Source organism: Galeopterus variegatus, unplaced genomic scaffold (assembly GCF_000696425.1).
Source record: "Galeopterus variegatus unplaced genomic scaffold, G_variegatus-3.0.2 Scaffold2404, whole genome shotgun sequence".
NCBI classification, from domain to species: Eukaryota; Metazoa; Chordata; class Mammalia; order Dermoptera; family Cynocephalidae; genus Galeopterus; species Galeopterus variegatus.
This window is the reverse complement of record NW_007728515.1, coordinates 61,808-69,815: the sequence shown is the minus strand read 5'-3', so window position 1 is coordinate 69,815 and position 8,008 is coordinate 61,808. Positions and strand designations below refer to the sequence as shown.

The following is an 8,008-nucleotide window of genomic DNA, read 5'->3' as shown; positions in this document are numbered from 1 at the left end:
GAAATTTCCCATCAATGTTACCATGAGAAAAGGAGATGGGGGGGTATACAATATAAAAGGCATAAAGACAAGTCTTAGAGACATAAACCAAAAAGTCTCTGGGAAGAGAATTGTGATCAGTAGGGGCCTCCAAAAGCAAAGGTAAAGCTGAATGGGTTTAACAATTTATAATTGATAGAAATCAGGCATAGGCAGCGACACATGTGAAGATATCACTTGTCACTAAGCTATTTTTGGAAATTCTAATGGCTACAAAATAAACTGATAACTATACAAATGGACAAAAAAGGCATATTAGTTTCAGTGATGGAATATACATGAAAAATTGATGTACATATATGTGTATCAGTTATGAACCAGGCGAAGGACCTGGGAATCAATTAAGATATAATCTCAATGTGGATAGTCTAGAAATTTAAGATTAATGCAAAATGCTGATATTGGATACAAAGTAAATTATATATCCTAGGTCAGAATCATGGTGCTCTTGTAGCAGAACTCCATGCACAGTTTTGGATAGTACTCTATAATAAAATTATAAGGAAACCAGCAAGTGTTTCCACAGAGATAATTTAAATAATACTAAAGATGAATGGACTGAAAGTTTATAAGGGATCAAGACTACAGTTTGAAAAGATGGCCAGGGAATGTGATTTATTAATTTTTTTCTCAACTTTTTGTTTTGAAAAATTGCAATTCTGTGGGGAGTTGCAACAGTACAATAAACACCTAGGTGCCCTTCACCTAGAATTCATCGATTAACATTTTTTTGCATTCATGCTGTGTTTTTCCAAATCACTTAAAAGTTGCAGATATCATGTTGCTTTATTCCTAATATTTTAGCATGTGTTTCTAAAGAAAAAGGGCATTTTCTTACATAACCACAATACCATTATCACAATACTACTGATACACTATTATCTAATAAATGGTCTACGATTTCAAATTTCCAAGTTTTTCCATAACATTTTAATAGTTTTTTAGAAAAACCAGGGGCCAACCAACTATTATTTGTGCATTTAGTTTTCATGTCTCTTTAATCTTTCATCTTGAACATCTACCAGTCTTTTTTTTTTCCTCTTGGCATTGACATTTGCCAGGAGTCCGGGACCATTATACAATGGTCCACAATTTAGATTTATCTTAGTTTCCTCATGACTGGTTTCAAGTTAAACATCTTTTGACATGAATACTACATAGGTGATACCGCTTTCAGTGCACTCCACCGGGAGTCATATAATGCCAATTTGCTTCATCACTGTTGATGTTAAGTTTAATTACTTGGTTAATGTGGAGCTTGTCAGATTTCTTCACTTTACAAGTTACTTTTTCCATTCTTAATCAATAAGCAATCTTTGGAATGATACTTTGAGGCTGTGTTCCTCAAAGTATCATTCCAACATTTTTAACCAAATGTTTTGGCATCCATTGATGATCTGTACCTATTTTCTCATTTTTCCCCCCATTGTTTCTACACTATCAGCGGGGATTTTTCTGTGAAGATGAGCTCCCTCCACCTTTTTTTTTTTTTTTTTTTTTTTTCATTTGGCTATTCTGGGATGTTTGCATTTTCATATCAACTCTCAGATCAGTTTGTCAATATCCACAAAATAATTTGCTAGACTATACATAAACATGGAATATCTCTCCATTTATTTAGATTGTCTTTGATTTCTTTCTTCAGAGTTTTATAGTTTTTCTCATATAGATCTTGTATTTTGTTCAATTTATACCTAATTATTTTATTTTTTGAAATGCATTTGGTATGTTGTTTTTACTTTTCGTGTGTATGCAATTGACTTGATTATTAACCTTGTATTCTGCCACTTTACTATAATAACTTATAAGTATAAGGACTCATTTGGTCTTATCAGCACCATACTCTAACGAAGTGAGCTAACCGGTCAGCCCCCTTCAACTTTTTAAAGTATCATTCTGGCTTTGTGGTTCCTTTTTACATTTAATCCATTCCGTAATTATTCTTTCTTGTGCTCAAATTGTCCTGACTCCTGTTTTCCTTTGAATGTCTCCAATTTTTTAGGATTTCCTTACTTTCTGACAAAAATAGTATATTCCAAATTCACCTTGAACTTTTCCTGCCCTAAATTCATAATCAGCCATTTATCAAAGGAGTCCATTTTTATTTGTTTAAAAGTGGGGGATGGGATTTAGACACCAAGATCTGGATGTTTGGAGACAGTTCTGCAGGGATCTCTCATGTTTCTGTATATCTTGTGAGTGAGGCAGTAACTGACCTTTGTTCTGGACTATGTTTTTAAAAAATTTTCTGACTTATTGTATTGTCATTTATTTTATTTAAAAAAATTTTAACATTTACTTATGCATATCTGCGTGGTACAGTGTGTTGTTTCAATACATGCATATACTGCACAATGATTCACTTTAGGTAGATCGTATAGTTTTGTACCCATTAATCCACCACTTCACAAGCATGTTTATGTAGTGAACAGCCATGGAAGATATGGTGTCTCTCTCCAGAGCAAAGGGAAGGGTTTTTTAGTGTCTAGCATAATAAAGATAATGTCTCTCTCTGGGGCAAGTGTTAGACAGCCTTCCCATTCTACAAGATTCAAATTTCCTAAGTTCAGTGTTCCTCTCCTGTAACAACCCGTTGCGTATGAAGACATCACCTGGTCCTCTCACACTGCCCTGTGGGAATTAGGGTTGGGGAACAGGTGCAAATGTTGATATTCTGGCAACTGCTATTTCCACGAGTAATAAAGTCCATTGTTGCTGACCCTGTTGCTGACCCAGGAGTTCCTTGTGTTCTGCCAGCATTCATGAAACTGTGGAAGACTAGCTTGTTAGGTGTTAGGTTGCAAGTAGGATGAAACCTCAGACTCTGTACAGTTCTTGACACTGGGAATAGGTGTGTTAATGGCTACTAGTGTGTCATTACTTCTATGCCTTTTCGATGGAGAGAACTAGGAAATATATTTGTCAAAAATCATGAGTTCATATTAACACCTCCAATTCTAAAACAGTGGCACCAGGTTCTTCCTCTCCTTCTCCTAATCCATGTTTACATCTCCCTTCTCTCCAGAGAGAATCCCAGTTCTTAAAATACCAATATATTCACTCATTTGCTCTCTTCTGCATTTCATATAAATTAGGATAAGAATTATTATGCAAAGGCCACTACCAAAGCCAAATCTTCTAAGAAAAGTTCGATATTTGTTTACAGTTCTTTTTGCCCTTAGAGTATATCACAATAAAGATACAGTCAGATTACTGTACTATAAAGATACTTTAATTCTCTTTTTCTGTGATTATGTTATCAATTTATCAATATAGTTAGGTTCATTTGTTTTTCTTAAAATTGTTTTAGAGCTGCTAAATACTCCATTGTGTTGATGTTCAATAGTTTATTCACCCAGGCTCCTATGCATGGGCATTTGGGTTGTTCCTAAAATGTTACTGTTACCAGCAATGCCACATTGAATAGCCTATTGTTTTTTGGGAGGTGTATCTTAAGCGTATTCCTAGAAGTGAAAATGCTTGAACAGAGAATAAATGCATATGCAGTTTTGGTAGTTATCGCCAATCCCCTTATAGTAGATTATACCATTTTGCACTACCACCTAGAAAGTCTGCAAGTGCCTGCGTCTTTATAGCTTCATCAGTAATGTGCATTGAAAAGCTGAATTTTTGCCAATCTGAAAAATAAAAAATGGTATTGGTATTTGCACTTCTAATGAGAAGTGAAATTATATATCTTTTCATATGTGTAAGAGTATTTATATATATATATATATAATTGCTCCTGTCTTCCCATATTTCTATGGGGTTTTAGTCTCTTTTCTCTTCCCCTTAATTTTAAAAACTTTTAAAAAAAGTTTTATTTGGCTATCATTAACATATGATAAATAGCACACATTTAAAATATACAATTCGATCGGCTTGTGCATATGTATAGCAAACATACCCCCCAAAGTATCCTTAAGCCCTTTATAATCCATCTCTCCCTCCCTGCTCACTCCTCACATGCATGCGCTTACCGGTAAGTACTTAGCTGAAGACTTAAGAAGAACCCTCTTCAGATCTCTGGAGTTCTCCAGCTGCACAGGCCTCTCTTCTCCATCACATTCTGAGGTTCTGGGGATTAGGACCCAATTCAACAGTTGCGGGGGAGTGGCACAATTTAACCCACGAAAGAGGATATCAGGAATGGGAGTAAAATTTTGTCAAAGGCTTTATAACATTAATGGAGACAATAATAATTTTTATTTTTAGTTACATTGCTATAGTAAATTACAATCATGGATTCCCTAATGTTGAATTATTCTTGCATTACTAGAGTAAATCTCATTTGATCACAATGTATTATTTTCTTAATGTGGTTTTGGAATCTGTTTGCTAATATTTTATTTAGGATTTTTTACATTAGAATTCATAAATAAGATTGGTCTGCATATTTTTTGTCCTATATTTATCACATGTAGAAATCAATGTTAAACTTGCTTTGTAAAAATAATTTGGAAATTTTAATTCTTTTCCTATGCTGTATAACAATACACTTGCCATTAGGATTATTTGATCTTTGACATTTTTCGTAGAAATTGCCTGTGAAATCATCTGAGTCTGGTCCTTTCATGTAAGGTAGTTTCTTAACTTTTTCTGTACATCTTATTAAATATTATTGGTATTGGAGTTAATTTGGTAAATTGCTTTTTTCTGGGAAATTACTCATTTCATCAAGGTTTTCACAATCATTCACAACATAATGTTATGACTTTCAAGATATCCTGATTTAATGGTTATTTTCATCTTAATTTCTTATTATGTGGACGCCTATTTACATTTAATGACATGTCTCAAATGTTTGGTTTCAACTCCATCCTTTGATGAATACCTACTGCTTGCTTGCTGACATATTTCATTCCAGAAAACCATATCATTAAATTAAAATCATGCTATAAATTAAAAAACATTTCTGTGACTTATAATGAGAGAATTACAATGTATTCCATTTCAACCCAAGATAACCAAATACTTTTCACAGATACAAAAAATATATTAATTGAATAATGTAAATATAAGTAATAAACAACAGTTTGAAAGTAAATACATACAGGTCATACATAAAATGTAACATTTTGAAGATTTATTATATTCTCCAAAAGAGGAAGAGATGACGTGATAGTTGGTCATGGAGGATGGGAGGGACTCATTCTGCTTTCTGCATGATCTTCATCAATTTTTTTACTTTAAGGAGGCCCCAAAAGTTAGTGTTGGAAAATTGATCTCCATTGCAACAGTGTTAAGAGGGTGAGAAATCTGATTATGACCCGTGAAAGGTGGGGCTTTTTTTTTTTTTTTCTTCCCTTTTTGTCTTTTTTCGTGACCGGCAACGGATCGCAACCTTCAGTGTCGCGCCTGTACCGGACCGGGACCGGCAACGGGAGAGCAACCCTCGGGGTTGCACCCGTACCTCGCTCAGCCAGTGAGCGGCCGGTCCGCATGTGGGATCCGAACCCTTGGCGGGAGTGCCGCCGACTGTAGCAGTGCGCCACTGGGGTGGCCCAAAGGGGGGGCTTTTTTTTTTTTTTTCTTCCCTTTTTGTCTTTTTTCGTGCCCGGCAACGGATCGCAACCTTCAGTGTCGCGCCTGTACCGGACCGGGACCGGCAACGGGAGAGCAACCCTCGGGGTTGCACCCGTACCTCGCTCAGCCAGTGAGCGGCCGGTCCGCATGTGGGATCCGAACCCTTGGCGGGAGTGCCGCCGACTGTAGCAGTGCGCCACTGGGCTGGCCCAAAGGTGGGGCTTTTAAGAGGTGATTGGATTGTGAGGACTATGCTGTCTTGATTGGATTGTGAGGACTATGCTGTCATTACACCCTAAGTCATTTAGGGTGTAATGAGTTATCATGGGTGTGGACTGGTGGCTTTATAAGGAGGTGAGCGAGAGCTCTTGCTCATGCCGTTCTTGCCATGTGACTGCCTGAGTCACCACGGGACCCTGTACAGAGTCACCACCAAGAAGGCCCTCACCAGATGTGTCCCTGGACTTTGGACTTAGCCTTCAAAACTGTTAAGAAATAAATTTTATTTATTAATTAACCAGTTTCAGGTATTCTGTTATAAGCAAAAGAAAATGGATGAATACAGAGGCCATGATTATTTGCACTCAAATTCACTTAAAAATAAAGTTTATAGCAATTAAGAACCCCTTCATGGCAAAATGCAAGCTAAATGTTACAGTACTTTGAAACACATGGAAATAGCTCATGTGTGTCACAAATTGCAGAGCACAGATCTCTTGGTATAAGTCCGTAGACCTAAATATTTTTGGGTCTTCCAGAAATGAAACTCAGCTCAGATTTCCTTTATCTGAGATTTCCTGACTGGAAATGTTTTGAGTAAATTGGTGACTGTCTTTCCCGAAACTGTAACACTGTAAAAAATATAACTTTTATAGTGAAAAAAAATCACTTTTTTTCTTAGCATGTTTTGGGTCAAAAAAGAAAAAAAGAGATATCTGAAAGGTGGTATAATTTTTCAAGAGGTGTTATGGTAAAAAAGTCATTGAAATCAATAGCCATACGTATTTCAATGTTATTATTCTAGTGGATAAGAAAAGCTAAAATTGTCATGTTTAAGTAGTTTATTTTGGTAGGGATATTGATTCATTGAACATACTGCTCTTATAGACACCAAACATTTCTTACACTGGTTATCACATCCTTTCATGTTTTAACTCAGAACCTTTATTTTTGCTTTCATTGTTCTTGGATGAAATTCCAGTTTCCTAATTCTGTTGAAAGATCTTCCACAGTCTGGTTCCCACAGATCTCTCCAGATCTTTAGTTTTCACCCTCACCCTAGACTAACCCTGTGTTTTGGCTATGTTGAAATGCTTGTACTTCCCAGAATTTGACCTACTTTATCGCACCCACAGGCCTCCGTAAAAGTTGTTTCCTCACCTTACACATCCTGCCTTTTGTTCTTTGCCTCATTCTCTTCTACTGAGGAGTCTCAGTTTAAATTTCACTTGTTTGAGAAGACCTTCCATCTCCTAGATTAGGTCAGCCATTAGGTTCCCTTGTCTCCAGAGTGCTCTGTATTTCCTTAATCACAATAGCCTTTATTGTAATGCTTGCTTCATTGTATGCCTTCTGAACCTTCAAGGTCAGGCATTATGATTATCTTATTCATTACTACCTTTTCAGCGTATTATAGAAAGCTCTCTGTATTTCTAGAGTGGATGAATATATAACTATGTATACAAACTATTCCATTAAATTTATTCCTTTAGTATATTTTTGTCAACTCTATCATTTTTTTAACCTATCTTTAAAGGATTTGTCAACGCTATTGTTAAAAAACTTTTTTATTACAAAAATTATTTATTTGTATCTGTAACTATTTTCCTGCAATGAGAATAAAATAATTCTGAGGCATAGGCACAGAATAAATAATGCCTCCTTGCTGTCACAGTTTACTTGTAAGAAAGCATGTCTGCATTATAAACATTGTTAATTTTATCCTTTATCTTCTTTTGGAAATTGGCAAAGGAAAGTTGTTAAAAATATTATANTTTTAACTCTTTCCTTTTGAAGAATGTAGATATTTAAAAAGTATTATTTAAAACTAGAAATTTAACAGTATTTTATTCTAGTGCCTTTATATTAACATTGCAGTTTGATCCAGCCTTTCGTACTTGAAAAAAAAAATCAGGTCTGGGTGATAAATATGGTGTGAAAGTACACAAGTGATTTCAAAAAATGACTTATGAGCTATGAAATAATCAGTCTAAATCTGTATTAATTTAAGAGAAAAATGATTCTCTTTCACTGTTTTAAAAAGCAAAAGAGCTCCACCTGGTGTTGAACAAAGCTATTGACTAATTTTTATTTGATGATTTAGAATTGTCCATTTTCTAAAAATTGTAATTCAGAATGCTTTTCTCTGTATTCTAATATTATTGATATTGTTCCTAGATTATATGGAGTTAGTTCTTTTATAAAATAACTAAGGGCTGGCCGG

General features: G+C 35.2%; 1 protein-coding gene across 1 annotated transcript in view; it reads right to left on the bottom strand.

Moving 5' to 3' along the window:
* Window positions 1-8,008, bottom strand: part of LOC103597743 (spermatogenesis-associated protein 31E1-like) — a 20,577-nt gene that overhangs the window by 2,642 nt on the left and 9,927 nt on the right.